Here is a 9732-nt window from a genome sequence, read left to right as displayed (position 1 = left end):
CAAACATGAAGTAGACATTTGGGGAATGTAAAGTAATAACTATTTTTGTAGGTATTACAACGTATTATAGAAGTAGAGAAATTGAAACTTGGAAATTTGCACATTTTTGGTAAATTTGGTATTTTTTTATGAATAAAAATGAATTTTTTTGACTGCATTTTACCAGTGTCATGAAGTACAATATGTGACGAGTAAAACATTCTCAGAATGGCCTCAGATTTGCAAAAAATGGCCTGGTCCTTAAGGTGAAAATAAGCCCGGTCCTTAAGGAGTTAAGAGGTCTGTTTTGCATTCCACTATTCGACTGTATGGAACAACTCCAGTATCCCAGAAGGCTTACTGCAAAGTGTTAATTCTTTTCACCTGGCTCCCCGCGTCACTCCTGGTTCCCGCACAGCCACCGCTGCTTCATACGAAGCACAAATAAAAACATGTGTTGGGGGGCAGTCAATGGTAGGCGGTGACTGGGACGAGCCTCACTAGTAGGTTACTGTTTACTAGCTAATATGGTTGACAGGTGACTCACTAAGTCAGACAACAGGTAACGCTCCAATAGTTCAATCTGCAGTATAAACCGCAGTTAGTGTGAACTGAGTCGAATAGCAGACATGGTGGTGAGGGGTGGTATTGCAGAGAAAACTGGAGTAAAGGCAGCAGCTGATGATGATGATGATGATTGTCAGAGGCAGAAGCTGAAGCATTGTCAGAGACAAGCCAGAGGTCAGAAGCCAGTATCAGGTAGTTGCGCGGTACAGATGATTAGACAGGCTCAGGGTCAGACAGGTCCCATAGTTGATGCAGGCGGCAGGCAAACAGAATGGTCAAACATGCTAGGTCAAACACAGGAGATTAACTAGATTACACAGTTTATTCACCCCAATTTGAGAATCAAGGCTTTATGGAATTGCTTATCTATTAAACAAGGTGGGCACCCCAATAACAGTAATATTATACAGCTTATTCACCCCAATTTAAGAATGAGGACATAATCAAATTGCTTATCTATAAAACAAGGTGAATACTGTTCAATTAGATAGCTCTGTGCAGTGATTGATGCAAACTGAGCTGTCTCCTATGGATCTGTTTAGCTTTAGATTACACAGCCTGCACTGCACTCTCCCTATGCTCTCCCTACAGTGTGTAAAAACTCTCCCTATGGTCTCCCTACACTGTCCCTGTACTGTCGCTGCAGTCTCCCTATTCAAGATTCTACAATTTAAGCTTTGTTAAACACTCTCCCTAGCACTTGCCACATCTGTCTCTATGTTCAGTTCAGTGTAAAATGGTGGAGACTGGACAGGATTAGAATTTTTATAGGGCTGTGATGGGGATGGCCACCTGCTGATTGGCTGGCTGCGCTGCATTATGGGTGATCTCTTGTTCTCAGGCTTCTTACTTTCACTTTGTAACATGTCCAGCTGCCATTTTAGGAAAAAAAACTAATTTTTGGCTCAAATTCCCCTTTGGATGCTATGATTCGCTCAACACTAGCCTTTACTGCTGCCATCCACTATCCTCTATGTCTGAACAGTGATCTTGTTCCTGTAGTCCATTCTAGTTGTCTTTGTGTCTATGTTCATAAAGTCTGTATGTCTGGCTCTTATTCGTTTTTATGTAGTCCCAATATGTTTGTCTGCCTGTGCTCCATGTATTGTGCAGAGCCAGTGTCTCTGGTGTATTCACCAGTGGTCTCAGACCTCAGTAAATGAGCTGCCAAGTACAGATGTAGCAGGGTTAGCACTCAAACTCTTAACTCAAATTTCTTAACTCATCCCATTATCTTGAAACAAAAGCCATTGAAAAGCAATTGAAGGTGTTTGCTTAACGCATTTAGTTTAGATAACACATCTCATAAAGCATGAGTGTTAACTCTACTACATCGTGTACACTGGGACCATCTCAGGAAGTAGCGGTCTTGTCGCTATCCCACATCTGTGTACAGGGGTTAAAGGGTGAATACCAGGGAGACACTAGATTTTATTCCAAGACACGGAGGCTCCTATTGCATCATCTCTCTTTACTAACAGCCGCTGCAGCAAAGAAAAAATGAAACCAAATTAACATACTGCCATGGCATACGTCCCCTCCCACCTTAGTCCTCTATATAATGTCCCTTAGACCATAGACTTCCTCTTTCTTTGCTGCTGCCACAAGATAAGTATCACTATGGTTTAGCAGCTTACATCTTTTGATTCTACAATTGTGGTATAAATTATAGAGTTGATATTTGCTTTATCTTTGTATTGTTGTTGCTGGGGTATATAGCTTTATTTATTTTTCCTCAGGTTATCGGGATTTCTCTGCTTATTTCAGTTTTTTCCTCCTGGGGGGGGGGGGTCCGAAGGGGTTAATTGTACTGTTCTCCTTTCCCTGCGGACCCGCGCCTTCCTCCTCCACCCCTTCTCTGTCTTGGGTGGGGGGGGGGGGGGCGGGCGCTTAGTCTCCGGGGTTGTTTTCTTCCCTGTTTCTCTACTCACCCAGCTTTCCCGCCGTCTTCTGCACTGTGCCGTTGTCTCGCGGGATTTCGGCCGGCTGCGTTGTTTCGGCGGCCATTTTGTTGTAGTTTTTTCTTATCGGCTCCTTTCTCTGGCTCAGTCCTTTTCCCTCTAGGCGTGGTTTCCCCTCCTTCCGGTTTCTAGCCACGCCTTCCACCCTGCGCGCTATTGCTGTCCGGCTGCCTCTCCACGCTTCGGCTCACTAGCTGGGTGACTTCCCACTGTGAGTTTTCTTGTACTGCTCTCAGGTTAGCTTGTCCCTGTTAGGCTTTATCCCACTGGGTTTGTCTATCCATTGGATTAGTTTAACCCTATTTCGCTGCCCCTCTGTCTGGTCTAGTCGGATCCTTGCATCCAGACTGTGTTTATTTAACTGCAGTGATGTCTCACCCATCAGGCCATATTCCCTCACAGGGTTTTGAGGCAGGAAGAGACGCACAGGTCTCTTCTCCTGCACCTGGTGGCACCGTTTTCTCTGCGGATGCTTTCCAGCGCTCCGTTTCTGAAGCCATCATGGCCGCTATGGGCTCTGTAACCCATTCCCTTACCAAATCCATTTCTGATGCCCTCTCAGCTCGCCCTAGTGTCTCCAGTGACACGGCACAGCCCAAATTGTCTGTACCTCACGCCTCCAGAACCCTTTTGATTGGTGAGTCTAATGCCACCCCAGAGAGCGCGACCTCGCGCAAAAGAGCCTCATCCCACCAGGCAGAACGGGCGAGGAATTGGAAGTGTGCCAGAGCACAGACTGAATTAGAGTTCGATTCTGAAGTCGACTCTGAGGAGGAGGCAAGATTTGAGGACATGTATTTCCCAGAGGAAGGTCTGTCTGATTCTGTCCCTGCTGACCCTATTACGACACCAACCCCGGCGCCTCCTGGCGCTTCGTCTTCGGACACATTGCAGGGGCCGTCTGGTGTCTTGACCGATCCTCTAGGGGACCCCCTTTTTGACCCCGACAGTCTCCACCACCCTAGATCTGCCGAATGGCTTCCCCTTGACCACGTGGCTCAATACCTTGAAGCACGTGTTCGTTGCCCTCTGTCTAAGGAGGCTCGCAACAAATTGAAGGCCGAGTGCCCAAAACCCATAGTTGCGAACAAGGTTTGAGAAACTCCGTCTGTGGATCCCAAAATGGTCCAGTTTTTGGCGAAGTCAGGGTGGAACCCCAGAAGGGGGTTGGAGTCGGCATTAAAAGCGTGCCAGGACAAGCTCCTGGACGTTTTCGGCCCTTTGACAAAAATTTTTGAGATGGCGGAAATCGCCACAGAGGATAATACGCCCGTGGATCCGGAGGAACTCCGGGGGTGGGTCCAATGGGCCATATGTATAGCAGGCAACGTGAATAGTTCCCTGTCTATCGAAAGACGTAAGTCTATTCTATTTAAAATAGAGCCCAAATTAGTGAATTTAGCCCTCACTGAGGCCAGAAGAGAGGCACAGGGCCTCCTGTTTGGAGAGTCCTTCATTAAGGACATGGGCAGATTCGTTGGTGCTTTTACGGCTCTGGACAAGGCGCAATCGTCCATGAGGAGGGTGTTCCAGGGCTGTTTTTCCTCGAGTGACGGCAGTTTCAGGAGCCGTTCGGCCGGCCGCTCTTCATTCCACGCCCGTGGTGCGGGCAGAGGCTTCTACGGTCAGAGACCCTTCACTCAGCGATCCTCATTCCAGAACTCCAGGCAATCGCAGGCTTTCTTCCCATCCCGAGGTGCACCTTGCCGCAGGCCTTTCAGAGGAAGCTCCGAGTTCCGTCGCCCCCTTGGTAAGTGTCCCTCATCTTCCTTCTTCTTCTCCAGTTTGTCTAGGGGGCAGACTCCAACATTTTTCTCATGTCTGGGAGTCAATCACATCAGACAGTTGGGTGTTGTCCACAATCCGGGGTTTCCAGATAGAACTGGTTTAGTTCCCACACCATCTTCCTTTTCCCCCACCTATCCCATCCTCCAGGGCCGCGTCAAGAGCCATAGACAAGGAACTCACAGAACTCCTTCACAAAAGCGCCATCGAGCTGGTTCCATACCCTACAGAGGGCCTGCTCAGCAGTATTTTCCTCGTACGGAAGAAAGGGGGGCAGATGCGCCCCGTCATAAATCTCAAGCCTCTAAACAGATTTGTGCGTTACAGGCACTTCAAAATGGAGGGCATTCACCTCCTCAGGGATCTCCTCCTCCAGGGAGATTGGATGGTGAAATTAGATCTGAAGGATGCCTATCTCACCGTTCCGGTCTCGGTACCTTCCAGGGACCTTCTTCCTTTGGAGAGGTCAGGTATGGCGTTTCTCTTGCCTTCCCTTCGGCCTGTCGTGCTTCACCAAGATCATGCGTCCGGTTGTGGCTTGGCTCGCAGTCGCGGGATCAGGTTAATCATCTACCTGGACGACATTCTTCTTCTTGCTCAGGATCCCACTATCCTTCTTTTGCAGTTACAGGTAACGATGGATCTCTTATCCCGATTGGGCTTCCTCATCAACTACGAGAAGTCTTCGTTAATCCCCTCCAGAGTAATGGAATTCCTCGGTTTCTCAGTGGACTCCATCTCGGAAACTCTCAGCCTTCCTCAGTCGAAGCTCCGGTCCATCCGCAAGGAACTACGCAAGACGCTGATGACCCCTCGGATTACGCTTCGCCATCTGGCGCGGATCATAGGACTCCTCTCCTCCTCCATTCAAGTAGTGTTTCCGGCCCCTCTCTATTACCGGGCTCTCCAGCGCCTGAAGCATGCACACCTTCAGATCGGTGCCTCGTACGGGGATATGATCTCGCTGGATTCGGAGACTCGAGACGAGTTGCGTTGGTGGATCTCGAACCTTCAAGCTTGGAATGGGAAGGCCATCTGCGGCCCGCGTCCGGATTTCACGATCGACTGGGACACCAGCCTGCTCGGGTGGGGGGCCCACTGCGACGGAGTCTCCACCGGAGGACACGTTGGTCTCAGGAGGAAGCCTCACTCCATATCAACGCCCTGGAGCTGTTGGCCGGGTTGTTTGCCATCCGCAGTTTTGCCAAGAACGTCTCTGTGTCTGCTGTCCGGTATGTCAATTTCATGGGAGGTACCTATTCCAGCATGTTGTCTCATTTGGCCAAGGAGTTCTGGTCTTTCTGTCTCAACCAGGAGCTTACGGTGGTGGCAGAGTATCTGCCTGGTCTGCAGAATGTCCAGGCGGACTGGAACTCTCGATACCTCAGGGATGGCAGCGATTGGAAGTTAGATGGGCTGGTGTTCTCAGACATCTCGTCCCTCTGGGGTCCATTCTATATCGACCTGTTTGCCTCTCGGTGGAACGCTCAGTTACTGCGTTTTTTCAGTTGGCTACAGGATCCAGACGCGGAGGCAGTGGACGCATTCCTGCAAGATTGGCGTGGACCTCTCCTCTATGCATTCCCACCGTTTGCGATGCTTCCCCGGGTATTGACTCAGGTGCGGTGTCAACAAGCGGAATTGGTGTTGATTGTGCCGTTTTGGACTTCCCAGTCGTGGTTTCCTCACCTGCTGGACTTGCTCATCCTGCCGCCGCTTCTTCTTCCGGACTACCCAGATCTTCTCCTAGACTCCGGAGGCGCGCGACACCCACTACTGTCAGGGGGATCTCTCCGTCTGCTGGCCTGCAGAATATCGGGCGCCTCAGCCAAGGCTAGGATCTTTCGGACGCAGCTCGAAGACTCTTGGAACAGTCGTGGGCTCCCGGCACCAGGAGGGCCTATAGAGCGGCCTGGGGATCATGGATTGGTTGGTGCGTGGCACGAGGTGTGGATCCCCTTTCAGCCCCTGTATCAGACGTCCTAGAGTTTTTGACGACCTTATTTGAGGAAGGTAAGGTGTATCGTACGATCAATCTTTTCCGGTCTGCGATTTCTTCCTTTCACCAGGGATTCGATGGACGTCCTGCGGGTCAACATCCCCTGGTATGCCGTCTCCTCAAGGGATCTCGTATGTCTCGGCCTCCTCGGCCGCGTTTTTCTTCTACCTGGGATGTCTCCTTGTTCTTGGATCTTTTCTCTACATGGCCATCTAACTCTCAACTTTCCCTGCGCCAGCTTTCGACCAAACTGGTTACCCTCTTTTGCCTTATCTCTTGCAAAAGAGTTTCTGATGTCAGGGCCTTAGATGTTGACGCCAGATCATTTTCGCCGGAAGGGGTCACTTTCAATATTTCCCGTCGGACCAAGACACATATGAGGCGACCTTGACGTGGTGAGTGGCTTATTACGCTTTGGCCAAAATGTACACCAATGTCTCATCCAGCATGGAGGCAGGGCAGAATGCTGGATGTAGAGTGTGATCACATTTGCATTTTCCAAGACACATATTCGTTCAGTTTCTTACCCCAGTTTTCCGGCTGTTCCGAACCGTTGCCCGGTCGATTGTCTCCGGGAATATGAGGCTAGGACCTCCATGCATAGATCTGCTGGGAACCCTTAGTTGTTTCTCTCGTATCGACGTCCGTTTGCCCGGTTTCTACTCCTACTCTGGCGCGTTGGGTTAAATGGACAATGTCTTTAGCAGGTGTGGACACCTCGGTGTTCACGGCCCATTCTACTAGGAGTGCAGCTTCCACCTCTATGTTGGTGTCTGGGGCTCGTCTGGAGGACATCATGAGGATTGCCGACTGGTCTCGGGTTTCGACTTTTAAAGAATTCTACTTTCGCCCTTCTCTGCATGCTTTTTCTTCGGTTATTTTACAGCTTTAAACTTGCAATAGGAGCCTCCGTGTCTTGGAGTAAAATTGTTGGATTTTACTAGTTTATGACGTAAAGTCCTGATTTTATGAAAGACACGGAGGCAAGTATTGCCCACCCTTAGTGTCTCCCCTCCCTTGTTTATGATGATGTACAGTTTCTTTTGTGATATTCTGTATTCTTGTGGATTCTTGCTGGTTTGTCGTGCTTGCATGTGTCATACAGATGGAGCATTTTCTTTCATGCATTTTATTCTCTTTGTAGGATGAGTTCACTGATGGGTTATACTCATTTGTTCCTGTGGAGTAGCTTCGTCCCGTTCCAGTTCAACGGTTGCGGGATCAGCGGACTACCCCCTTTTTTCCAGAGGTTCCGAAAGAAGACTCTGTTGTTGTCCCTTTCGGGGTGTTTCAAGTTTGGATGGTTCCAGTTTCATGCGGTTCAGTTTGGAGTGTCCAATGTCCGGTCCGGTTGGAGTGGCATCCGCCAAGAAAGAGGAAGTACTATGGTCTAAGGGACATTATATAGAGGACTAAGGTGGGAGGGGACGGTTGCTATGGCAATATGTTAATTTGGTTTCATTTTTTCTTTGCTGCTGTGGCTGTCAGTAAAGAGAGATGATGCAATACTCGCCTCCGTGTCTTTCATAAAATCATGACTTTACGTCATAAACTAGTAAAATCCAACAATTAACGCCCATAGTGTTAGACTCATTGTCAAAATGGTTACTTGGCACAACAACATAATGTGAGCTGCCATTTGCACTCAGTTATTGTTTCACAGGGGTATCCTCCTGTATTGTTTATTTTTTTTATTTTTTTAAATAGGATAATCGTACTAGAGGTTGGTTGAAATGATGGGAGTAGAAGGGATTTACAGAAATTAACATTTACTACAAAAGATATTCTGCAATATGTGCAAATTTAATATAAACAAATATCTTGTTATTTAGAAGGCAGCAGTCATAGTGAAGATCCTGGGAACCAGCTGAAGTGGTCTCCAGACATACTGTATGATCTGTGTGACAACATGTGGCCACTACAATCCTGTGTGAAGAAAAGTCATCAGGGGCACTTTCAGCTACAGTATGTGGGAGTGAGCCCTGCTGGCATTACCGTTAACCATGATCCTGCAGTCTGTGAATTGACCCCTTCCCCTGAGTGTGGCAGGAAGGGGTTAATTTACTTTTTTCCTATTTAAAAAAATTATATATATTTTTTTTTTAAGTAAACACTAATGGCACATTAAGCATATAGCTGGCAGTGGATCAACCGAAGTTATCAGGAGGCGCAGGCCACTTCCAGCACCAGTTCTAAATGTAAGACAGCTTCTGAGCTATCCTACATTTAGAGCATTTTCTACCCCTAAACCAGGCGTAGAAAGTGATGAATGAGACGAGCCTGCTGGCCCCTACACTTCCCTGCCTACGCCAAGCCCACAATTTTAGACCTGGCGTAAGCGGGGAAAAGTTGCAGATAGCGGCACAACTAACTGTTGCGCCGCCATCTTCACCTGAAGTAATTTAGGCATATTTCGGATGAGTAAATGACCTAAATATACAGATTTTTTTTTCCTCAATTTTTCTTTATAAATAATCAAATAAAAAGTATAGTTATTAGTTTTAGCAATAGTATAGCTGACTTTCTGTGTGTAACTTATACACATTTTTTTTCTTTATGTAAAAAAATTAAAAATATAAGTATAGTTTTAACTATATTTTGGGGTAAAATACAAATACACAGTGGTTGCTGACTGCCGAAGTTCCCCTACTTACCACCACACTCCTGGGCTCTGTGTTCGGCAGTGATCGGCTGCTGGTGTTTCCTCATTCACCCCCACAGTCCGTGACCATTCTTACCAATCCTAGCCTTCTTGCACCTATATAAGTGGTCCAGTTCCCTTCCCAGGTGCTTGGGTGTCAAATGTCCTTGTGTCCTGCAAAGATCACTGTTGTCTGTGCTGGTGTTCCTGTTTACCTGACCTGTGCTTGTGTTTCTGGACTCTGCTGCATGTTTGATCCTTACCTGCTCTGTCTCGACTCTACTGTTGGTGACCTGGATTACATGACCTGTACCTGTGCCACCTTCCCTGACCCATTGCTTGTTTTACTTCTATCTGCCTCATCCTTTGGTCCTGCATTGTCTCTCCTGGTTATGACTTGGCCTGCTGACTTCAACTGTACCTCTGGTACCTTGCACTGGTACCCCCCGGTCCACCTGGACCAGCTGCTTTGCGTGTCAATCCTCCTCAAGAGGTAGCGACCTGGTGTTAATCTTGGGAAAGTATATCCCCAGAATCAGGGATACTGTGAAGAATGAGGGGTTTACTAAGACAATGCTCTTAGAGGAGGTTAGTCATGTGGCACAGTGGGTTCAGAACAGTTGGTTCATGACAACACGCATATTTTTTCATATAAGTTTCAATTGTTGAAATTTCTTCAAGAAAAATACCTTAAGGGGGCAACATTAAAAAAAACACTTTGAAGGAGTTTCTAATGTTTTGGCACTGTACATCTGTTCTGGCAGTACGGTGCCATAGAACCAGCAATAGAAAAATAGGCC

The sequence above is a fragment of the Bufo bufo genome, chromosome 1 (assembly GCF_905171765.1).
Source record: "Bufo bufo chromosome 1, aBufBuf1.1, whole genome shotgun sequence".
NCBI lineage: Eukaryota > Metazoa > Chordata > Amphibia > Anura > Bufonidae > Bufo > Bufo bufo.
This window is presented reverse-complemented; position numbering follows the sequence as displayed.